General features: G+C 37.5%; 3 pseudogenes; 2 read left to right on the forward strand and 1 right to left on the reverse strand.

Annotated features, from left to right (window-relative positions):
* Positions 1–26,187, reverse strand: part of LOC129557401 (frizzled-3-like) — a 929,688-nt pseudogene that overhangs the window by 745,647 nt on the left and 157,854 nt on the right.
* On the forward strand, positions 16,084–17,014 carry LOC129557304 (olfactory receptor 4C16-like; annotated as a pseudogene).
* Positions 19,725–21,450, forward strand: LOC129557402 (alpha-(1,6)-fucosyltransferase pseudogene; annotated as a pseudogene).

Consider the following 26,187-nt stretch of genomic DNA (forward strand, 5'->3'; position numbering starts at 1 on the left):
TAGGACACAACTAAGTGAAGGAGCATGCATTCACACTTTATTCTATTCAAATGAAAGCTAATAGCTAATTACAAAAGCCAAACTGGACAAGTATGTTTGCTACTTATATATGAGACAAAATCACAATTTTCAAATATGAAGGATTTCACTTTTTAGGCTTAAAACGTGGCAAAGTAAATACTAGGTGAAATAACCCATTTTAAAAAAGACTTTTCTGCTTATTAAATATAATTAGGGGCTTCCCTGGTGGCTTAGATGTTAAAGAATCTGCCCACAATGCAGGAGACCAGGGTTTGTTCTGTGGGTCAGGAAGATTCTCTGGAGAAAGGAATGGCTACCAACTCCAGTATTCTTGCCTGGGAAACCCCATGGACAGAGGAATCTGATGGGCCACAGTCCATGGGGTCACAAAAATCAGATAATTAACCACGTGAAAATGTGCTCAATTGTATTCACTAATTAATACATTCAAATTTAATGTCTATTTAGATATTTCCACCTATCATTTTTACAAAGTGTTCTTTGTGGTGCAAGTCTGTTCACGTAGAGTGCTGATGAGTTGTGGGTGTTAGCCAGCCTCACTTTTGTAGGAGTGTAATTGGGCACAATCTCTTAAGAGGCAATTTCCACCATCCATAATATTACAACTGCACATAGATATGGATCTAGTGATTTCATTCCCTACAGATACTGTCACCCACAAGAACAATAACTACCACTGCAACACTTGCTATGGTAGCAAAGATACAAAAAAGGACTTAAAACACATCTGAAAGGAGTTTAATGAGTAAGGATGGTACTTACAGTAATGACATCCACTGATAGAGCCATTCATAAAAACAAAGCAGATACATAAGCAATGCTATCTAAAGTCTATTTCAAAGTGAAAGCCAAGAGGATAGAACTGTATGCTCGAAAGATAAGTTAATTAAATCAGATAATATATATTAGAAACATATGCTCATATATTAATGATGTATACTTAGAAGAATGTCAGCAAGAGCATATATTTGAATTCTCTGTATGAGGAAATTTTGCTGGCATCAGCCACATGAGCCATGCCCAATTTTTAAGATATGCTCTTTGATAATTTTGAAATACATAGTTATCATGTGTTGTATTTAAAAATATTTCTTTTAACCAGTTTTATTCTGGAAAGCATGGAACTGCAATGATCATGGTTAGACATCATTTCTTATTCTGATGTTGAAAATTTTTTGTTTAACAAATCTCTACTGAATTCCCAAGACTCTTAACCTTCTCAAAAAAATTAAATTTATTCTGCTAAAAAATTAATGTTTTTTGAAACCTCATCTTAGTTAATGGACTATTATTCACAATTGCACATCCTTAGGCAATAATAATTGCCTTCTTATTTAGGCAGGAGTGACAGTGATATTTTGGTGAGAATATAAGATTTGAGAGCATGAGTAAGATGCTAAGGCAAGTGCAGAGGCAGTTACAGAACTCAGTGTTTTTTAATCACATTGAACAACAACACACTACATTTAACTAACAGTTTACTTGTCTAATTAGGTGTTTTCCGAGTATACCTTTGTCAAGATTCAACAACCAAATGAAAAATTTTTTGCTGTTTATGTCTATGAAGAATAGTATATAAATATTTATCATCTATATTCATATATTTATACATATATACAGATTGATCGTGTTGCCATCGAGCCTGGTGCTCCTCAAGAAACTGATGAGTTCTGCAAGATTGGCCAATACAATCTGCCACCTACCATCTTCTTCTATGCCATGACCCCTGATGATGGGACCCTCTACCGGTTCTACAAACACAATGTTAACTTCTGCTACAAGTCAGTGCCCAGGACCCAGCCACAGCACCTGGGACCTCGTCCCTGATGTTTTTGATGTTCTTTCTTCTAGTTTGCTGTAGTGGTTTCTTCCTTCTTTTACGCTCATAATTCTAGACATTAAGCATTCTCTCGGCAGGCCTGCATTTCTTGGGTGCATTGAAGACAGGTCACCTGACTAGGGCTAGGACTGACCCTCAGTGCTTAGATTTAGTCGTTCAGTCTAACTTTCCCTCAAGTAGAACAATAATAGAAAATCATTGCTGGATTCAGTCACTCCTCTCCAGCCATCTTGGAGGTAACTTATTGGGATTGTCCTCTGTTATTGGTTTCCACTGCAGCTATAACAAAGATATCTTGTAACAATAAGAACCTTAACAACAACAATGACAGGAACAACCAGGGTTTACTGTGGCGTAGAGCCACAGGACAAGAGCTTTGGGACCCTGGATCCACTCACTCCTTGTGAGTGACTTTGTGGAAATGAACTTAACCTTCTTCACTTCAGTCTCTTTAACCACCTGGAGATTAAATGTGACCATGCATGTAGAGACACAATGATTGTTATTACCTGCCTGGCCTTGTGCTATTAAGTTCTCTGCATGGCTTATTTGACTTCCATAAGAGTGATGGTGAGGTGGACCCCAGGATTATGTGAGAATTATCAGAGGCAGGAGAAGGCTGATTAGCTTGGACCCAGAAGAGAGCCAGAAGCCCAGACAGGGTGGCTGTGATTCTCAGACTCTTGCCCTATTCTCACTATCCTAGCTCAGCTTTCAAAGTGATTGGGGAACTTGTGTCTGAGAGAAACAAAGTGCTATACCTTCTGCACAGGCCTGGCCATGGGGCTCTGGGCTGCTGGTGTGCTACTTTCCTTCTCAACCGGACAGGCAATTTCTCTGCACCCCAGTCTGGCCCCAGCAATGGCTCTTTTGGCCAAGATGGGACTTGCCCAATGGAGGCCAGGCACTCGTCACAGGGGCAGTCTGACAGATCTGAGTTTTCTAGTGTCTACTGGAAGCCTTGAGAGGAGTCACAGGCCAGGGACCGCATGATGAGCTTAAGTTGGCACTCAAGGAGGGAGCAAGTTACAAGGGCAGAGTCTGCCTTTGAGCAAGTGGTTCCTAAACCAGCCCACCTTTCCTGGGCCCTTTCCAAGTCAAGGTGACCAACAAGTTTTTTGTGAAAGGCATAAGAGCATAGTGATAAAGCTTGAGACTAACCACTGATCTCTCCTATTTGCCAACTGTGTGACCTGGAGAAAGTTAAACTTTGTAATCTCAATCTTCTAGATGGTAAAATGGAAATAATAGCATCAATATGATGAAATGCATAGAATTAATACATTTTAGTGCATTAATTCCAGAGAAGGCAATGGCAACCCACTCCATACCCTTGCCTGGAAAATCCCATGGGTGGAGGAGCCTGGTGCGCTGCAGTCCACAGGGTCACGAAGAGTCAGACACGACTGAGCGACTTCACTTTCACAGATTAATAGTTGATAGATAGTCATATTTGAATCATTCTCATAATATATTTATATCTTTATAACTATGTAGATACATATGCTTACATTAAAATTGCATGCATACAAATGACACTAGCTGGAATGAAGAAACCAGGAGCATAATTTTTACCCATAAACTACTGAATTTGAGCACCTAGAAAATAGTAGGTGCTTGACCAACATCTGTTGAATGAATCAAAGCTTTAAGGAAATCTTCTGTGCATACAGTCTAACAGTGTTTCTCACTACACTATACTTGGATGCCATTGAGGAAAACAGAAGTCTGCATTCTCCTATACTCCCCACAAATGATCATATCTACGGAATATATCCTGAAGCTCACAAGCAGATATTATTTCTATTTACTGATGTCTCACATCCTCAGTTCCAGTACTTCAGAAGCTGCTGTGCAAGGCATTTATTTCCATCATCTGAATTTAGAATACAAAACACACCTAGAAATGTTCTAAACTTTCAATTCTTCCATAGCTGTGTTATATGTACTAGACGCTCACAGTGTCATTAGTCAGATTCACTTTCTCCAAGTATCGTATAGACTGTTACTCTTCAATAAAAGTCATATTAGCCCTGTAAGAGTTCATGCAGAGGTTACAATGTTCAGTTGCCCTCTTTTCAGCCCAAGGACATTTTGAACACCATTTACTCAACTGATAATAGACCAAGTCATCCTAAAATTCAGTTTATCTAGAACCAGGGATTCTGTGATCGCATGAGGAGACTTAGGTCCTCACCTGCACATCAGAAGACAGAGTTGATTCCGGATTCACCCCACGCCTTCTGAAATCCACTCCATATAAGATTTTGACTGGGCAAGTGTATCTCTTTTGTTTTCCCTGTAGAAGTATTTACATGTGGATGATGCAAAGCATAGAATTCTGGAGAAGGCCATTCCCTTAAATGCCCCTTCCCTTCACACACACTGATGAAAATAACCCAAAGGGACAAAGGAACCAAATAAGAGGGCCCCCAGTGCCCAGTGCTAGGAAAAAGGTCAGCATGAAAATAAACATTGAACTGAGATATAATGTAAAGATTGAGATACAAATACCTGTGAGTTATAATGATGTAAATAATTAAATAAATAACTATATATATAATTAGGTGAGAATAGATAGAAGAATTCCAAACAAGTTATGTAGCTGTTCTATCCTCAAACACTTAAGTGGCTTCCTTCCAAAGATCACAGAACGAAATGAGAGAAAAGAGTAAATTTACCGGGGGGGGGGGGTGTGGATTATTACAAACAGTACCTCAGTTAGGTGATCAAGATTCACAGCACAGTGATAAATCACATTGGGAGTATTTACCTGCTGATATGGTATGGTGGAAATAGAACTTCCTCTGTGGGTGTTCTTCCAATAACCTATAACCTTTGTCTAATTGTGAGCAAAATATCAGACAAACCCCAATGGAGGGTCTTAATACAAAATGTCTGACTACTCCTCTTCAAAGCTATCAAGGTCTAGGTCATTCAAAACAAGAAAAGTCAGAGAAACTGTCACTGTCTGGAAGAGCTGAAAAGAACTTGAAAAGTGAATATAATGTGTTTTTTCACATTCTGGAGGAGAAACATGGCACCAGTAAACACAAATAAATCTAGTTAAAGTATGGATTTTAGTTAAAGTGTGTGATATGGTCTTTAATTAGCTGTTACATATGTACTGTCATAATACAATCTGATAATAGGAGGAACTGAATGTGAGGAACCTACAAAAAACCCTACCACTACGGTTTCTCTAGTGACTCAAACAGTAAAGAATCAGCCTACAATGTGGGAGGCCTGGGTTTGATCCCTGGATTGGGAAGATCCCCTGAAGAAGGGACTGACTATCCACTCCAGTATTCTGGCCTAGAGAATTCTGTGGACTATACAGTCCATGGGGTGCAAAGAGTTGGACACAACTGAGTGACTTTTACTTCACTTCACCTGTAAATATAAACCTATTAGAGAAGGTAAAGTTTATGAGAAATGAATGACTTATTTAACACATCCTCACAATTTATCTGTGTTGTACCATGAGTACACTTGCTCCTTTTTAACACTGAATAATATTCTATTGACTGTATACCACATTTTGTTTATCTATTCATGAGATAATGGATACTTTGTTTGCTTAAACATTTAACTCTTCTGAATAATACTGTAAAGAACGTGGTTATACAAATTTGGAATAAAAATTCCTTTCAAGTTCTTTGCCCATTTATTAATTGCATTATTATTAGTTTATTGATTTACAGAAATTTCTTATATAGTCTGGATATGAACTCCTTATCAGATATGTCTTTGTTTCCTTCCATTTTTTTGGTTGCCTTTTCTCTCTGCTGATTGTATCCTTTGACAAATAAAAGTATTCAATTATGATACAGTCCTATTTACCTACTTTTTTTTCTTGTGCCTTTGTTTTTGGTGTCATTAAAAAAAAAAATTGCCTAATCTAATGGCCAGAATCTTTTGCTCTCTATTTTTTCTAAATGTTTCATGATTTTAGCTCTTATGTTAAGGGGTTTGATCCATTTGAGTATATTGTGATATGATGAAAGCTAAGAATCTACTTTCATTCTTTTACATATAGACATCTAGTTTTGCCAAGTAAATATGTTGAAAAATTGCTTTTTAAATTGGGTGATGTTGGCATACTTTTAAAGTCATTTAACCATTCATGTAATGGTTTATTGCTGGCTCTATTTTCTATTGTTCTATATGCCTGTTTTTATGCCAACACCACATTGTTTTGATTATTGTGGCTTTACAGTAAGTTTTAAAATCATGAAGTGTGAGATATCCAAATTGTCCTCACTTTTCTTGCACCCATTTCTTCTCCCCTTGCAGAATCTATGACGTATACTGACTGTTTATTTTCCTTTTATCTCAAAAATATTCTTTGCTGAAAGTATCAGTAATAACTTGACATTTGCATCAACAGAATCCATACTGGGCTCCATGCATCTTTTTTATCACCTGAAATCACTCTTATGCAAATACCTAATGGCATTTTTCATCTGGGCACTTCTCAAGGTATAGATGAAGGGATTTAACATGGAAGTTATTAAAATGTAGAATACAGCAACTGCTTTATCAATAGGTAGAGTAGCTGATGGTCTCAGATACACAAATGTGCAGGGCACAAGAGGCGTGATAAAAACTATGATGGGGGAGACACAAGTGGAGAGTGCCTTGCACCTCGCCTCCAAACTGTGGTTCCTTAGGAAGTGCAGAATGACCACACAGAAGCCCATCAAGAGGAGGAAGTTTAACAGACAGAGGAATCCACTGTTGGAAACAACAAAAAATCCTAGAGTGTGAATATCAGTGCAGGCAATATTGAGCAAAGGATTCAGATCACACAAAAAGTGGTCTATGACATTGAGGCCACAGAAGGGTAATTTGAAGATGAAAACAGTCGGTGTGGTCCCATGAAGAAAACTTCACACTTATGTCACTCCATTAGCAGCCCACACACCTGCCACTTCATGATACTTGTATAGTGCAAGGGCTTGCAAATGGCCACATCACTATCATAGGCCATCACATAAGCAGGATGACTTAAGTACTGCCAAAGAAATGTTCCCCAAAGATTTGGATCATGCATTCATTGAATGGGATGGTCTTCTTTTCATGGAGTGAATCTAAGATCAGTTTAGGGATATTCACAGAGGAATAGCAAGTATCAATGAAAGAGAAATAGTCCAGGAAAAAGTACATGGAAGAACTCAGTATTGGACTGACTATGATGGCTACCATGATGAGCACGTTTCCTACACATTGAAAGTGAAAGTGAAAGTCACTCAGTCGTGTCCGACTCTTTGTGACCCCAAGAACTAGACAGTCCATGGAATTCTCCAGGCCAGAATACTGGAGTGGGTAGCCTTTCCCTTCTCCAGGGGATCTTCCCAACCCAGGGATCGAACCCAGGTCTTCTGCATTGCAAGCAGATTCTTTACCAATTGAGCCACAAGGGAAGCCCAACACATTGAAGATGTAGATAAAAAAAAAAACACACACACACACACAACAAATATGATCTTCTGCATCTTTAGATTCTGTTTGTGTCTCACAGGAATAAATTCATTCATGTTCCTATTCTCCATGTATCTTATATTATGATTAATTATATTACCTGAAAAAATACTTTCTATTAGCTCAACTGTGAGTTCACTAAGCCTCTGCATGTAATAAAAAGATAAATGGCTTGATTCTATTGAATTACAAATTATTTTCAGTTTTTCTTTTGATACAGGAAAAAAATTTTCTGATCTCTTAAGTCCTCTCAAGGGCAGAAGTGAATAATGTTTAAAGTTAGATACATGAGGAACTCTGAACACACAGGCAGGGGATTGTCTGTGCACATTTAATCATGTGAGATGCTCAGAATCTAATATGAATTAATAGATCTCTTATATAGTTGCAACCAACCTGAAGTGAAAGGTAGAAAATAGTTGTAAAAGCTATGAATGTAAAGCCAAGTGATTTTCCCTTTAGTCTTAGGAAATTGGAAACCATGCAAGGTAACCAATAATGAGAGTATAAGGATGAAAACAGATTTGAAAAAGAGTGAATGTGGATGTTATTCTGGGAATGAACTTTGACTGATCTGTATGAAGTATGCTGAGTTTAAATAGGGAGATGGAAGACACAAAAGATCACTAGAATCAGGCTGTTTATAATAATTGACATAATGTGTAACAGAGCATTAGTAATGGGAAAATAATGAAAATATATGGAAGCTATTGTAATAAAATTAACATTTTTAAATCTAATAACTTTATAGTAACTAATAAATATACACTCAATGATTGACTTCTATATGCATGATATGATTACAACCTAGGCAAATGGTATTATTTCATCCATAAAATAGATGAGAAAAATCTTATTATATAATAGTAATAATACAATAATAATAATAGCTAAAGCTAATTGTTAATGGAAGATACTTTGTTATTTAAGCTTGGATGCAATCTCAAAAATGACAGAATGATCTCTGTTCATTTCCAAGGCAAACCATTCAATATTACATTAATCCAAGCCTATGCCCCAACCAGTAATGCTGAAGAAGCCGAAATTGAATGGTTCTATGAAGACCTACAAGACCTTTTAGAACTAACACCCAAAAAAGATGTCCTTTTCATTATAGGGGACTGGAATGCAAAAGTAGGAAGTCAAGAAACACCTGGAGTTAAGGGCAAATTTGGCCTTGGAGCACAGAATGAAGCAGGGCAAAGGCTAATAGAGTTTTGTCAAGAGAATGCACTGGTAATAGCAAACACCCTCTTCCAACAACACAAGAGAAGACTCTACACATGGACATCACCAGATGGTCGACACCGAAATCAGATTGGTTATAGTCTTTGCAGCCAAAGATGGAGAAGTTGTATACAGTTAGCGAAAATAAGACCAGGAGCTGACTGTGGCTCAGATCATGAACACCTTATTGCGAAATTCAGACTTAAATTGAAGAAAGTAGAGAAAACCACTAGACCATTCAGATATGACCTCAATCAAATCCCTTATGATTATACAGTGAAAGTGAGAAATAGATTTAAGGGAAAAGATCTGATTGATAGAGTGCCTGATGAACTCTGGACGGAGGTTCGTGACATTGTACAGGAGACAGGGACCAAGACCATCACCATGGAAAAGAAATGCAAAAGAGTGAAATGGCTGTCTGAGGAGTCCTTACAAATAGCTGTGAAAAGAAGAGAGGCGAAAAGCAAAGGAGAAAAGGAAAGATATAAGCATCTGAATGCAGAGTTCCAAAGAATAGCAAGGAGAGATAGGAAAGACTTCCTCAGTGATCAATGCAAAGAAATAGAGGAAAACAACAGAATAGGAAAAACAAGAGACCTCTTCAAGAAAATTAGAGATTCCAAGGGGACACTTCATGCAAAGATGGGCTTGATAAAGGACAGAAATGGTATGGACCTAATAGAAGCAGAAGATATTAAGAAGAGATGGCAGGAATACACAGAAAAACTGTACAAAAAAGATCTTCACAAACAAGATAGTCACGATAATGTGATCACTGACCTAGAGCCAGATATCTTGGAATTTAAAGTTAAGTGGGTCTTAGAAAGCATCACTACTAACAAAGCTAGTGGAGGTGATGGAATTCCAGTTGAGCTATTTCAAGTCTTGAAAGATGATGCTGTGAAAGTGCTGCACTCAATATGCCAGGAAAAATGGAAAACTCAGCAGTGGCCACAGGACTGGAAGAGGTCAGTCTTCATTCCAATCCCAAAGAAAGGCAATGCCAAAGAATGCTCACACTACCGCACAACTGCACTCATCTCACACGCTAGTAAAGTCATGCTCAAAATTCTCCAAGCCAGGCTTCAGCAGTATGTAAACCGTGAACTCCCAGATGTTCAAGCAGGTTTTAGAAAAGGCAGAGGCACCAGAGATCAAATTGCCAACATCCGCTGGATCATGGAGAAAACAAGAGAGTTTCAGAAAAAACATCTATTTCTGCTTCATTGATTATGCCAAAGCCTTTGACTGTGTCGATTACAATAAACTGTGGAACATTCTGAAAGAGATGGGAATCCCAGACCACCTGACCTGCCTCTTGACCTGTATGCAGGTCAGGAAGCAACAGTTAGAACTGTACATGGAACAACAGACTGGTTCCAAAAAGGAAAAGGGGTACGTCAAGTTTGTATACTGTCACCTTGCTTATTTAACTTATATGCAGAGTACATCATGATGAACGCTGGGCTGGAAGAAGCACAAGCTGGAATCAAGATTGCTGGGAGAAATATCAATAACCTCAGATATGCAGATGACACTACCCTTATGGAAGAAAGTGAAGAGGAACTCAAAAGCCTCTTGATGAAGGTGAATGAGGAGAGTGAAAAGGTTGGCTTGAAGCTCAACATTCAGAAAACAAAGATCATGGCATCTGGTCCCATCACTTCATGGGAAATAGATGGAAAAACAGTGGAAACAGTATCAGACTTTATTTTTTGGGCTCCAAAATCACTGAAGATGCTGATTGCAGCCATGAAATTAAAAGACGCTTGCTCCTTGGAAGGAAAGTTATGACCAACCTTGATAGTATATTAAAAAGCAGAGACATTAGTTTGCCAACCGAGGTCCGTCTAGTCAAGGCTATGTTTTTTCCCGTGGTCATGTATGGATGTGAGAGTTGGACTGTGAAGAAAGCTGATCGCCGAAGAATCGATGCTTTTGAACTATGGTGTTGGAGAAGACTCTTGAGAGTCCCTTATACTGCAAGGAGATCCAACAAGTCCATTCTAAAGGAGATCAATCCTGGGTGTTCATTGGAAGGACTGATGCTAAAGCTGAAACTGCAATACTTTGGCCACCTCATGCGACGAGTTGACTCACTGGAAAAGACTCTGATGTTGGGAAAGGTTGGAAGGGGGAGGAGAAGGGGACCACCGAGAATGAGATGGCTGGATGGCATCACCGACTCTGTGGACATGAGTTTGAGTGTACTCCGGGAGTTGGTGATGGACAGGGAGGCCTGGCGTGCTGTGATTAATGGGGTTGCAAAGAGTTGGACACGACTGAGCGACTGAACTGAACTGAACTCTACTGAACTGAAAAGAATGAAAAAGCTACGTGCAAAAGAATGAAATTGAAATATTTTCTAACTTCATTTATTTTTAAAGATATACTCAAAATGGATTAAATACCTGAATATAAGACTAAAACCCATAAAACTCCTGAAAGGAAGAATATGCAAAACACTATGACATAAATCATAGCAATATTTTCAATTCAGATTTATTCTGGTTCCTAAAGCAAAGAAAACAAAAATAAACAAATAGATCATAATTAAAAGTATTTTCACAGGAATGGAAGCTATGAAGAAAATGAAAAGATTACCTGAGAAGGAGAAAATTTTTGCCAATAATATGTTTGATAAGGAGTTAATATCCAAAATACATACATAGCTTATATAATTAAAAAAAGAAAGATTCAAATTGAAAGAAGACCTAATAGAAATTTTTCCAAAGAAGGCATGAAGTTGGTCAAGAGGCACTTATAAAGATGTTCAAAGTTTTTAATCTTTAAAGTAATGCAAATTATATCCTCTCCTTTTTTAAAAGACACTGCTTTATGTATTAAAATCTTGCTTGGAATTTTTTTCATTTAATCCTTTGACTATATTGTCTTTGTTCAGTCAGTCATATCAGACTCTTTGCAACCCTATTGACTGCAGCACACCACACTTCCTTGCCCATTATCTCCCAGAGTTTGCTCAAATTCATGTCCATTGAGTCTGTGATGCTATCCAAATATCTCATTTCATTGACTATATTACACCATACTTTTCTGTTCTGCTAAGTTTCTAACACCAGGAGGGATAATTTAGGTTCTAGTTGGCAGCAGATGTTTCTGGATGAGCAACTATTTTTTTTTTGTTAATGTTTTTTTTGTTTTTTTATTTTTTTATTGGAGGCTAATTATTTTACAATATTATATTGGTTGGTTTTGCCATACATTGACATTTACCAATTATTTTAATGAATAACTATTTTTATTCTTTATTTTTAACCTGCTCTCTCTACCATTCATGTGTTTTATTTGTCTTTTTCCCTGTTAATGTTGTTCAGTGTGAAGCACCTAAGAATTCCAAATCCTTGTTTCTATGTGATTAATGAAATTGAGAACAATTGACGTGTTTTCCTAATAAGCTAAATAGACAGATGAAAGCTGCTTATTACACATGAGATGTTTCTGACTAGCACAGTGGGGAAAACTTTACAGAGAACACTCTCTATTATGCCAATAACTTATGTCACTATTTCTTAAAATATTCCCCCTGGAATTCAGACAAGAGTGTGTTTTTTCACTGCTCTCTGAAAAGGTTGCTATCAAAAAGATGGTCTGAATAGACACTTATTCAGTGTCTTCTAACAGGTAAGTGAAAAACATTTTCAATCTTTTACTCAGAGAGGCATCATTACAAAATTAGCCATCATTATTTTCTAATACACTTCCATATTTATTTTGAATACACTTTTTACCACATAACTCTGAGTAGGAAATAGAAGCTTTTTTTTTTTTTTTAAGATTTACTGTTAAAATAAGAAATAAATAAAATGAACACAAATGTTGAGGAAAAATGATGTTATGAACTCAATAAATCTTGACATGTTAAAACTCATTATTGTAATGAAATAATAGAAGAATGTATTCATGTGTTATTGTTTTTATTACAAATTCTAGAAATGGCAGAGTGTAAGAAATTTCATACATAATGTTGATGTAAGGTAGTGTGACAAGATTCATCCTCACTAGGAGCTAGAGGTACTAGAAAGTTTGAAAAGATTATGTCAGAAATCAGACAAAAGGTTAGTGGAGACAGTGACTTTCACATAGCCTTGGGAGAACGCAACTTTTCCATCACCATGTGACAACTTTCCACAGAATATCTTATATCACAATATAGAATCATCACTCCTTATATTCTCCCAAAATAACATCATAGGTTTATGTTCGAGTCCTTTAATGGACCGGGACCTGGTGGTGCAGAGACGACGATAAGAAAGTGAAAGAGAGAGAGAAAGAGGCTGATATTCTCTAGTTTACGCAGAAAACCAATAAAGTCCTTGGCACAGGTCTTGCATCTCCCACGAAGGCACTGGGGGCCCTCTCGAGGGGGAAGTGAAGGCACAGGGCACCTTCTAGAGAGAGTCTAAGAAACCCAGGCAGGAAAGTGGGCAAGACGGGTCTCTATGATCTAAGGAATTGGTCAAGGAGAGAGAAAGAGAGAGAGAGGAAGAGAGAAACAAAGAAAGACACAGGGACCCAAGCTCTGTTGGAGCAAAGGTACTTTAATGATTTCTCTGTGAGTATATAAAGGCTGTGGTACAAGAAATTTCTTTCAACAATGATAAAGATCAGAAAACCAAATGCACAGTAACCATTACCAAGGGAACCAGGGGTCACAAGGTCAGGAGACAAACCATATCTCAAGAATGAGGATTGAGACTAAGCAGTTTTGTTATAAAGAGAATATTTACTAAAGGAGACTCAAGCCTGTCTCACACAATGACCTTAGTTCCTGGGAACAGCGTTCTGTTCCGCTTAAAAACAAACAAAGGACGTGTGAGAAACAGCACGCAGGAATCCTCCTGTTAAACATTCCCTGACATACCCCCTTATTTATTTATGATATTTGTAAAAAGAATTCTGACCATTAGAGTTTGTTTAGTTTTAACACTCTTGGCATGAAGGCAATGGTAGATGAGAAATATAATTGTTAAGACAATCACCAAAATTACAGTTTTAGATCCGATGCTGTGAGTAATGCTTTGAAACCATCTATGTGGGTCTAGCACAGATAATTGATCAGCTAGTTGTTCAGCTGAAGTTTTCAAATTAGTGGAAAAGGGGAGATTATTAGAAAAGGTTTCAAATACTTTTTTTTAATAATTGTACATTTCGAGAGGCATTATCGTGTATGTTTTGTAAATGAAATTTGATTTGTTCCTAGTTGTAGGCATTATTATTGAAATGAATAGGTGTAACACAAAATTGAGTAGAATTCCAATCACATTTTAGTATCACCTTTTTTTAAACATCTGTCAATTGATCTCCAACCCATCTGATGCCTGTTTTTAGTTCCTGTATTTTCTCTTGAATATCTTCATCAATATGAGCCTGAGTGGCCCACATAGTATGGGCATCTTTAGTCCAATTTTGAATAAAAGTATGTGTTTGAATTGAGGTTTATAAAGCAACATCAGTGACAGCAGCAGTGGTGCAAATAGCTATTAATCTCAAAATGCCAAATATCAGCCATCCAGTGAATCATTTAGATCACTGGAGCAATTTAGTACGTAACTGGGAAGCAAGTCCAGCCGTGGGACCTTCCCAGGGCCACTGGAGATTTATTGGTAACCACAGATTATGTTGAGATCGGAGAATCAAAAGGGAGTCATTTCTCAAGGAAATAGAGGAGTTAAGATAAGTATATAATTTACAATTTATGAAAGTTACAGAACGTAAAGTCTTATTGAATTACAAATTTCCTATAGCTATTACAAAAGGAAATGGAAGATAATCTTGTACAAAATATGATTGATTATAGTGAGAGAAATAATTGCTATGGCTATGATTAGTCCTTGTGAAATGTCCAGTCCAAGTGCAGTGTTCCTTGGTCCTTGCAGCAAGTTTCCAGATGTCCCATTGTTTAGGCCCAATATGTTTATCAAGAATGATTCGAGGATGAGGGTAGGCCATTCCACCGTCAAGCCATCCAAGAAGTCTTTTGTCATGGTAATGCTTCATTGTAGTATTAGTAACTTTCTATGCCAAGGTCCGTCTAGTCAAGGCTATGGTTTTTCCAGTGGTCATGTATGGATGTGAGAGTTGGACTGTAAAGAAAGCTGATCGCTGAAGAATTGATGCTTTTGAACTGTGGTGCTGGAGAAGACTCTTAAAGCTCCTTGGACTGCAAGGAGATCCAACCAGTCCATTCTAAAGGAGATCAGCCCTGGGTGTTCACTGGAAGTACTGATGCTAAAGCTGAAACTCCAATACTTTGGCCACCTCATGCGAGGAGTTGACTCACTGGAAAAGACTCTGACGCTGGGAGGGATTGGGGGCAGAAGGAGAAGGGGACGACAGAGAATGAGATGGCTGGATGGCATCACTCACTCGATGGACATGAGTTTGAGCGAACTCCGAGAGTTGGTGTTGGACAGGGAGGCCTGGCGTGTTGTGATTCATGGGGTCGCAAAGAGTCGGACATGACTGAGTGACTTAACTGAACTGAACTGCAGATTTTCAGATACTTGAACAATACAGACTCTCTTGGGAATAAAACCATGATTGGATCCTATATTAACCACCTGATGACACACAACCATTTCCCCAAATTACTCCAGATCTAAGATGTTTAAGAGAAAAATACTAACTTTTGAGTAATAACCCACCATCCTCCATTTAGTACGGTAACTTCAGGAATTCTGAGTATTCTAAACGGTAGTTTTTAGAAGTTGGGAAAAGAGATAAACTGGGATATTTGAGATAATGGCAGATAATTGCATATGAAATAACATTTATTTCTGATCATTAGTAGCTGTCTAATACAGACTATCACCTTCAAGATGATAACAGCAAATGATTTAAAGGGCATGTTTCCTTTTTCATTGCTCAAGCTGTAATAACTGGAACAAGAATGCAAGGAAGAGGTGGAACATATTAAATATATATACATATATATATATGATTATATATCTCTCTGTATAGCAATTATGTGATACATAAGTTTTTGTGTATGATGGTTTTAACAGAGTGAAAGGTGTAGTGTGACTTTATATTTATATCATGAACCTCCAATAGCAGTCATGTATATCCTAAATCCCAAGTGATATTCCGTCAAAAACATGTGCCGTAAAATTTTTGAATATGACAAACAAATGAAAGAAATAACAAAGACTTATCTTTTAACTATGCATTCAACACATTGGAAAATTTAATCAATAATGATATCAAATTTAGCAAGCTTTCTAAAAAACAAACTTATAGGAAATTATTACTTTCAGAAGCTTGTTTGAAACTCATAGTAAACCTTTGCAGCGGTCATTAAAAATTATCACACAAAGTGTTAGCATGAGTTAGTTATTAAGAAATCACGGGTACAATGGCCCCCAAAAGCAATATTCCATAACATCATGTAACATCCTATGAATTATTCCCTTATTTTTTGCAGATTAATCATTTCACACTCATGTCTTCTCCTCTTTCATGAAATCATGCAGCTGAAAAATAATGTGACTGAGATTATTCTGCTTGGGTTCACACAAGATCCTGTCAGGAAGAAAACAGTGTTTGTCATTTTCTTGGTTCTCTACTTGGGGATATTTCTGGGTAACCTGCTGATTATTGTTACCATCAAGACCAGCTGAGCACTTGGGAGTCCAGTGTACTTCTTCCTTTTCTACTTATCCTTATCTGATGGCTGCTTCTCTAATTCCATAGCTCCTAGAATGATTGCTGATGCCCTTTTGAAGAAGACCACTATCTCTTTCAGTGAATGCGTGATCCAAGTCTTTGCATTCCACTTCTTTGGCTGCCTGGAGATCTTCATCCTTGTCCTCATGACTGTTGACCGCTATGTGGCCATCTGTAAGTCTCTACACTACACAACCATCATGAGTCATCGAGTCTGTGGTGTGCTAAAGTCCCTGGCCTGGGTGGGGTCCTGTGTGCATTCATCAGCTCAGATTTTTCTAGCCTTGAGTCTGACTTTCTGTGGTCCCAATGGAACTGACCACTACTTCTGTGACTTGCAGCCTTTGTTACAACTTGCCTGTACAGACACCTATGTGACCAACCTACTCTTGGTGTCCAACAGTGGGGCCATCTGTACAGTGAGTTTTGTCGTGCTGATGTTCTCCTATGCTATCATCTTGCATTCTCTGAGAAACCAGTGCTGAGGGGAGGAAAAAAGTCCTCTCCATCTTCATCTCCCATATTATGGTGGTCAATTTTTCCTTTGGTCCTTGCATATTTATATACACACGCCCTGCCACCACCTTCTCCACAGATAAGATGATAGCTGTGCTTTATACAATTGGAACACCTTTCTTCAACCCTTTGATTTATACCCTGAGGAATGCAGAAGTGAAAAATGCCATGAGGATGCTATGGAGGAAGAAGTTAATTTCAGATGACAAAAAATGAATAGAAATTTCAAAATGTCTTCATTGTTTGAACTGACCTAGAAAAAGTCCATAGAGACCATTCTCTTCTAATTGTGAAGCTAGTATAATTCTGTCTTAGTGTGTGACAGCCACTGCCTTTAAGATTGAAAAGGAGTGTGCACACATATACTTGTTAGTGTTGAGTCAAACTTATGTAGAGGAAGAGAGGACACTAGGTATAAGCAGGCTTTGAAGCCCAGTAGCTTAGATGCTGTGTCTCTGTATCTCTCACTTGCCTGGTATTAATATCTATGTGGTTTTCACCTAATGTGTTCCCAACCCTTCTTCACCTTGCCATCTATTGTTTTGCTCCTATGTAAACTTGCCCTGTATTCTTATAAACACAACTTAGTAACTTTTTGTTTTTTCAACATTTTATTAAAAGTTTCTGTTTCATCATATCTGTTTAATCCCCTTCAATTTATTTTTTTTTTCCTGATTAATAGTTCAGTTCAGTTCAGTCTCTCAGTCGTGACTGACTCTTAGCGACCCCATGAATCACAGCATGCCAAGCCTCCCTGTCCATCACCAACTCCCGGAGTTAGTTTTGAATAATTGCAGAAGCTTCATGTAGTAAGAGACCGTATATAATCTAGTATTTTTTTTCAATTATTTATTGTTCACTCCAAATTCTTACCATATGTTTAAGCAGATTCTTCCTTCTCAGATGTAAAGTTAAGACTCTGAGGTCATTTTTTTCCCCAATATCAAGAAGGTTTTAATTGTTAAGTTTCTACTCAGTTTAACATTTTTAATACAATCTACATTATGGTCCTGACACAACTGAAATGACTTAGCTTGCAAGCACATTGTGTTCCTAATTTAATTTCTTCTAATTTGGGGACAATATTAATCTTTCTATTGAATCATACTTATCATGATATTGAAAAAACAGTAGTGGGCTATTAGAAATATAGTACAGATGTTACAAATTAAATAGATTTATGTGGAGCTGGAGATAGAGTGTAGACAGTTGATGTTAGTGAATTACAAAATATTAATATATTTGAGCACTGAATGAGATAAGTCATAAGATATTTATGCTGAGAAAGAATTATTTATGTACACATATATGAATTATGAATTTCCTTTCTTGAAAAGGAAAAACTAGAATCAGAAAAAAGTATAGTGATTTCTGGAAATTTCAAAGGAGAAGTAATGGGATGAATAGGTAGCACACAAACCAGTTTTAGGGAAGGAAAACAATCCTGTTTTATGTACTTAAAAGATGACATACAAATGAACAAGAGGCATATTAAAGATGTTCAATATCGCTAAGTATTAGAGAAATGCAGATTAAAGCTACACTAAGATATCACCTCACAGCTTTCAGAATGGCCATCATTAAAAATGTCTACAAATGATGAATGCTGGAGAGGGTATGGGGAAATGGGAACTCTCCTACATTTGCTGGTGTGAATGTAAAATGACACAATACCTAAGGAGAACAATATAAAGGTTCCTTAAAAGCTCAATATACCTACTATGTTAGCCAGCATATGGATCCTGGATATATGTTAGGAGAAAACCTTGCTTCAAAAGGTTACATGCAGTCTGATGTTCATCACCGTGCTGTTTACAATTGCCAAGACTTGGGAGTAACTTAAATGTCCTCAAAAGAGAATGGAGAAACAAGATACCATATATATATACAATGGAATATTACCCAGCAATTAAAAATAAGGAAATACACCACTTACAGCAACAAGGTTGGACCTGAGATTATCATACTAAGTGAAGCAAGTCAGAGAAAAACAAATATCATATGATATGGCTTATATGCCAGAATCTTAAAATAAAACATACAAACAGACATTTATAAAACAAGAACACTCACAGACTTAGAGAACACAATTATGATAACCAGGGGAAAAGGGGGAGAGGGGAGGGATAGACTGTGAGTTTGGGATTAACATGTACAAGCTGCTATATTTAAAATAGATAATCAAGAACATACTGTATAGCACAGGGATCTCTGGTTAATATTCTATAATAATCGAAATGAGAAAATAATTTAAAAAACAAAGGAGAATTGTGTGGGTATAACTGAATCACTTTGCTGTGTATATGCAACTAACACATTATTGTTAATCAACTGTATTTTAATATAAAATATAAATTTGAAAAAACAAGAAAACGAACAAAAGCAAGGTTGTGAAGTATTGATGTAAGAATAAACATAGCCCACTGCCCCAGTGCGGGGCATCTGCGGCTGAGGGCTGTAGTGGCGCTGGCTGCTGGGGAATGGCGGAGACTGCCTCTGCTCCCGCCTCGGGTTGCTGCTTTTTCTAAGAGAGCACCCATGACCCTGATGGTGTTTCCAGTTTTGATAAAGTGTTCTATTGCAGTTATTGATTAACTGAACAAATTCAGTTGATAATTATAGTGACCTGCTTTCAAGCAGTAATATCTTCCATTGGAAATATGTGATTTCATCAGCTTCTTACATTCTAAGGGAAAAAAGCATGTAGAGTCCATGAAGCACAGGAAAATAAAACTTCCTACTCGTACCACCAGGAAGATCTCTTGAAAATATTCACCATAGGACTACAGGAGAGACTAATTTGTCTGAAGCATCATGTGTTGAAACAACGAAAGTCTACAGCCTTTGCACTGGTTAGAACCAGAGTGATGATGTTTTTAATTCTTTGAGCTCCAGGACCCCAGGAGAGTGAGTTGAAACTCTGAAAATGGGGCCATTGACTGGTTCCTGGCGTTGGATCATGCTCATTCTTTTTGCCTGGGGGACCTTGATATTTATATAGGTGGTCACTTGGTACGAGATAATGACCACCCTGATCACTCTAGCCGAGAACTGTCCAAGATTTTGGCAAAGCTTGAACGCTTAAAACAGCAAAATGAAGACTTGAGGCAAATGGCTGAAGCTCTCCGAGTACCAGAAGGCCCCATCGATCAGGGGCCAGCTTCAGGAAGGATTCATGCTTTAGAAGAGCAGCTTGTGAAGGCCAAAGAACAGATTGAAAATTATAAGAAACAAATTAGAAACGGTTTGTGGAAGAATCATGAAATCCGAAAGAGGAGGATTGAAAATGGAGCTAAAGAGCTTTGGTTTTTTTTACAAAATGAGTTGAAGAAATTAATGAATTTAGAAGGAAATGAACTCCAAAGACATGTAGATGAATTTCTGTCAGATTTGGGACATCATGAAAGGTTTATAATGATGGATTTATACTACCTCAGTCAAACAGATGGAGCAGGTGGTTGGCGGGAAAAAGAGGCCAAAGATCTGACAGAGCTGGTGCAGTGGAGAATAACGTATCTTCAGAATCCCAAGGACTTCAGCAAAGCCAAAAAGCTGGTGTGTAACATCAACAAAGGCTGTGGCTATGGCTGTCAACTCCATCATGTGGCCTACTGCTTCATGATTGCATATGGCACCCGGCGAACACTCATCTTGGAATCTCAAAATTGGCGCTATGCTACTGGAGGATGGGAAACTGTGTTTAGACCTGTAAGTGAGACCTGCACAGACAGATCTGGTGTCTCCATTGGACACTGGTCAGGTGAAGTAAAGGGAAAAAATGTACAGATAGTCGAGCTCCCCATCGTGGACAGTCTTCATCCTCGTCCTCCATATTTACCCCTGGCTGTACCAGAAGACCTTGCAGATCGACTTGTATGAGTCCATGGTGATCCTGCAGTGTGGTGGGTGTCCCAGTTTGTCAAATACTTGATCTGCCTGCAACCTTGGCCAGAAAAGGAAATAGAAGAGGCCACCAAGAAGCTAGGCTTCAAATATCCAGTTTTTGGAGTTCACGTCAGACACACAGAAAAAGTGGGAACAGAAACAGCCTTCCATCCCATTGAGGAATACATGGTGCATGTTGAAGAACATTTTCAGCTTCTTGCTTGCAGAATGCAAGTGGATAAAAAGAGAGCTCATTTGGCCACAGATGACCCTTCTTTATTAAAGGAGGCAAAATAAAGTACCCCAATTATGAATTTATTAGTGATAACTCTATCTCTCGGTCAGCTGGACTACACAATCGATACACAGAAAATTCACTTCGAGGTGTGATCCTGCATATACACTTTCTCTCTCAGGCAGACTTCCTGGTGTGTACTTTTTCATCCCAGGTCTGTCGAGTTGCTTATGAGATCATGCAGACACTGCATCCCGATGCCTCTGCAAACTTCCATTCTTTGGATGACATCTACTATTTTGGAGGCCAAAATGCCCACAATCAGATTGCCATTTATCCTCACGAACCTCGAACTGTGGATGAAATCCCCATGGAACCTGGAGATATCATTGGTGTGGCTGGAAATCATAGGGATGGCTTTTCTAAAGGTGACAACAGAAAACTTGGAAGGACGGGCCTGTATCCCTCCTACAAAGTTTGAGAGAAGGTAGAAACGGTCAAGTACCCCACATACCCTGAGGCTGAGGAATAAAGCTTAGATGGACCAGAAAGACCACCAACTTCATTTCAAACCATTTGAGCCAAATAGTAGATGAAGAAGGCCCCAACCTAACAGCCCATGTTTAAAATGAGTCAACATCTTCAGCATCAGGAGCAGTTGGGATCTGACAGATGCTTTATTGGTAGAATTGTTCTTTAATAGGGGCTATAGTGCCCTTAAACCCATACACAGTCCAATAATGTACTGACGTATAACATGCAAGCAGATTGTTTTCTACGTTACCCCTTCTTTCAAGACTATGTCCCCATGAAACAAACACTGCCACATTGTGTAATTTAAGTGACACAGACATTTTGTTTGAGACTTCAAACATGGTACCTATTTGTGAGAGACCTGTGTGACCAAATGAGATGACTTGAATAGTTCCCTCTTGTGGGGAGCTTGATTCTTAGCCAGTGGTGGTATTGTAACCACTGAATTCACTCCAGTCAACAGATTCAGAATGAGAATGGATGTTTTTGTCTGGAATTTTTTTTTTTAAGTAATTGCACCAGTTCATCCACCTCATCATTAATAAGTGAAGGATACAACAGAAAATAAAATATTCACACTCCATTAGGAACTTTTGTAAAACAATGCCATGAACAGATTCTTTAGTACTCAATGTTTCTGGACATTCTCTTTGATAACAAAAAATAAATTTTAAAAAGAGGAAAAAAGAAAAGAATAAACATAAAAACCATCGAAACATAATAGAAAGCTCAGAAATAGACTTAAATAGATGAATTGTTTTACAAAGATATCAAAGTGATTAAAGCAGAAATAATACATTTTTCAACAAATTACACTACACCACATCAATTGGATATCCTTATATATTAAAAAAGGAACTTCAACCACTACCTCATGCTATAGACAAAAAATAGCTCAAAATGAGTCAGAGATCAAGATGTCAAAGCTAAACCTCTAGAAAATCTATAGGAAAAATACAATCAAGAGCCATAAAGAAACTAAAAATTGAACATTGTCAATATTTTAAATCTGATCATTAGAGATTATACATTTTAAAAGTAAAAAAGCTATCCACAGAGTATGAAAAAATTTTATCTATATTCACATATACAAAATTTTACATTATATATAAATTTATGTGTAAATTTGTATATGTAAATTTATTATATATATAAATACATATATATGAAAGAAGAACTATATCTAGAATATATATATACATCACCTATAATTTAGTGATGAGAAACCCAGAACTCCTATTTTAAATTGCACAGAGATCTTCAAAATAAAACCCATAAACCTTCCAAAAAGGTGTAGAAATTGCCTATAATATTAAACATTAAAAATTATTAGCTTCAGTTCTTATCAAGAAAGCAAACTAAAACCTCAGTAGCTGATCACTACACACGTCCTAGAAGGACCAAAATGATACCAAGTGGCAGAGATGTCAAATAATTCACTTTGAAATCAGAACTAACTTCCTGTGTTTCATGTGTCTACCCACATGGGTGTTGTCACTCAGCATTCCATAATGACTGCCACAACTCTCCCAGACGTAACTTACTGGAAACTTTTTAGAGTTTCTCTCTATATTCATAGCCTTCTAATGATTGTGAAAAACAAGTTTTGCATGCAAATACTTTAAAATTGTTGTCGTTAGTTTTATGCCCTCACTGCTCCATCTCTTAAGTATATTATCATATGTGAAACAAATCGCCAGTCCAGGTTCAATGCATGATACAGGATGATAGGGGCAGGTGCACTGGGATGAACCAGAGGGATGGGATGGGGAGGGAGGTGAGGGGGGGCGTTCAAGATGGGGAACACATGTACACCCGGGGCAGATTCATGTCAATGTACGGCAAAACCAATACAATAATGTAAAGTAATTAGCCTCCAGTTAAAATAGGTAAATTTAAAAACAAAAGGAAAAGATAGAAAACAGTACTAGGTTTCCAAGAACTTTAATACTGATAACAAGGAAGAAGTTCTGTCTCTGACATAAGTGCACAAATTAACTATATTGCAGGTTCCAAGGCTGGAATAATGCTCTCCTTGTCATTACATGGCATTTGTCCTTAGAAAACCAGGCTTGTATAAAAGGGATTCACCTATTTTAGCTGCAAGTGCAGGGAATACAATTCCACACTCTCAAGCATGTTTCTTCAGAATACCTACTTCTAAGAAAAAGCCTTTACATCAAAGCAGATAATTAGTTCCTGGGAAAGAAAAGAACAGCTATAACACAAAGTCCTTGAACCTGTATTGGAACCTTCTTAAATATCCACATATGCAATTGAAAATATATTCATCTGTTATTTACATTTCCAGAGAAAGACTTATCAAGAGTGGAAAGACTCTTTTGGAGGTGTTTCCACCACATTTTCTGCCTGCTGACTTTTGGAATAGACCATCCATGGATGATCATTTTTCCATGGTTTTCTAAATCAATTTATTCTAAATTCAAGTTCCAGGTTTTCTGTGAAATTTCATTGACTCTTTAGGCTAGAAGGAAATATATAAACATACAGAATGATTTATCTACTGATTTGATACTGAGTTATCTGAATAACTTCTTTCTGAATGTGTCGCATCTTTCGTATTAAAAATTCCTTATCCTACGAGTAGGTCAATTTGAAGATGGGATTAGTTCTGAATACCCTCAAATATAATTAATATCATCTAAGACCAGAAGGTAAGTTCTTCAACAGTGGTGATGCTTAGTAAAGATTGTTACTTTATGTATACTGTAGTTCAGCTCCTCGGTCACGTCTGACTCTTTGCAACCCCATGGACTGCAGCACACCAGCCTTCCCTGTTCTTCACCGTCTCCTGGAGCTTGCTCAGACTCGTGTTCATTGACATGAATTTATATATATATATATATATAGTAATTATGTTTTAATACTTTTCAAAAGCAATAACAATTTTAAAGAATTAAATTTTAAAATTTATTTTTACTTGTAAAAGAAAGAATTCATCTCATTCTTCTGAAAAATGTTGAAAATGACAATCCCAGTGACCAAGCATATTAGTTTGGTAATCAGAAATACCAGATTAGAATCTTGCCTTTTCCTACTTGCAACTTCTTGACCTTGGGTGCATTTCTTGCAACCTTATGTTCTTATTTTTTCTAATATCAAGTGAGAAGAATAATCCGCCTCACAGGCTGTCATAAGAATATAAATGTATCCAGAACACTGCTAAAGACACACAGAGGAAATTTACTTATTTTTATGACTATTTACGCACCCAGGATTAGGAAGAATTGACTTTTTTGGCAATAATACAGAAAAAAAAATTAACCCTACATTAAACTGAGGAACAGTCATCTCCAATTTTAAAGAAGCCAAAGAGACCCATATTACACATAGCATTTCCTCCAAAGAAGTGATCTACATATCCATGTTTGGACTAAACAAGTCATGGTTTGTATCAATTAATTATCATGTTGATGTACTTTGTGTGTGAGGTGTATTTAAATTTTGTTTTCAATGTCATAATTAGTCTTCATTTTTAAAAGAAGTTTCAGATGGCAAAATAAATGTAACAGAGGTTAGATAACTGGGTCTTCTTAATCTTGATGAGACTCAGCTTTTTCATCTGTAAAATTAGGTTAATGACACAATTACTATTGTGTGCTCTGATTGTTTCTGCTATATGCATGTAATGATACTATTCACACAGATTCATTCCAGATCACTTCTCTACATGGATGATTCCTCACAGGCAGGTCCATCTGTGTTTGAAAGCTGAATGGTCCTTTCATAGTGGATATATTTATTTGTGCATCATTTGCTAGCACTTTTTTTTTTTTGGCAGTTTATTAATATCAGACATTTAGCCTCTGATTATTTGTGACTTCGCATACTAATAGTCCAGAAGTATACTCATTGGAAAGGAATTGCCCTTTTTTTTCTCACCCCTCCCCAACTCCCCCATCATTCTCTCCAGAAACGATGAACTACTGTTAACAGCTGGATGTGCATTTTTCCAGATGGTTTGTATTCATAAGTGTATTTTTTTTAATAGCAGTGTGTCATAAGGTACAGCTGATTGGTTACGTGTTACTGAATAGTGTGGGCACCTTTGTGTGTGTGCGTGTTTCTGCCTTGTCCTTTTCCTATTGTCTGGTCTATTTGTCTGTGTTCATCACTTTAATAGCTGCCTTCTATTCTTCGAGTCATTAAATACAGTCCTCATGATGGGACATTTTCTGGTCTTGTAAATAGCTGTACAGCCAGCATCTTTGCACACAGCTGGTTGTGCCTTTATCTGCTTCCTCAGGATAAACTCCTAGAAATGGTGTTGTTAGAGCAAATGTAGGTCGTTACATGGAGGGCCCAGGAAGTTTTGCCAGCCTGAAACTCTCATTGTCAATGTTGAGAACCAATTTCCTCCCAGCTGTCTCCAATGGCCACTGCCCAGATGGGCCTGTCCACCAGTATTAACAGCCACACATCTTAGGCTGAGGCTCTAAGCTTAAATTTGCATTGATCTCTGTTTATTTGGCATGTCCCCTTTTTTTCTATCACTGCACGGTATGAAGTAGCGCTAATGGTAAAAACCCGCCTGCCAATGCAGGAGACATGAGACGTGGGTTTGACCGCTGGGTCAGTACGATCCCCTGGAGAAGGAAAAGTTAAGCCACTCCAGTATTCTTGCCTGGGAAGTCCCATGAAGGTAGGAGCCTGTTGAGTTACAATCTATGGGATCGCAAAGAGTCAGACACGACTGAGGCAACTTAGCATCTAC

The sequence above is a fragment of the Moschus berezovskii genome, chromosome 26, assembly GCF_049115385.1.
Source record: "Moschus berezovskii isolate FMDL1 chromosome 26, NW_MosBer_1.0, whole genome shotgun sequence".
NCBI lineage: Eukaryota > Metazoa > Chordata > Mammalia > Artiodactyla > Moschidae > Moschus > Moschus berezovskii.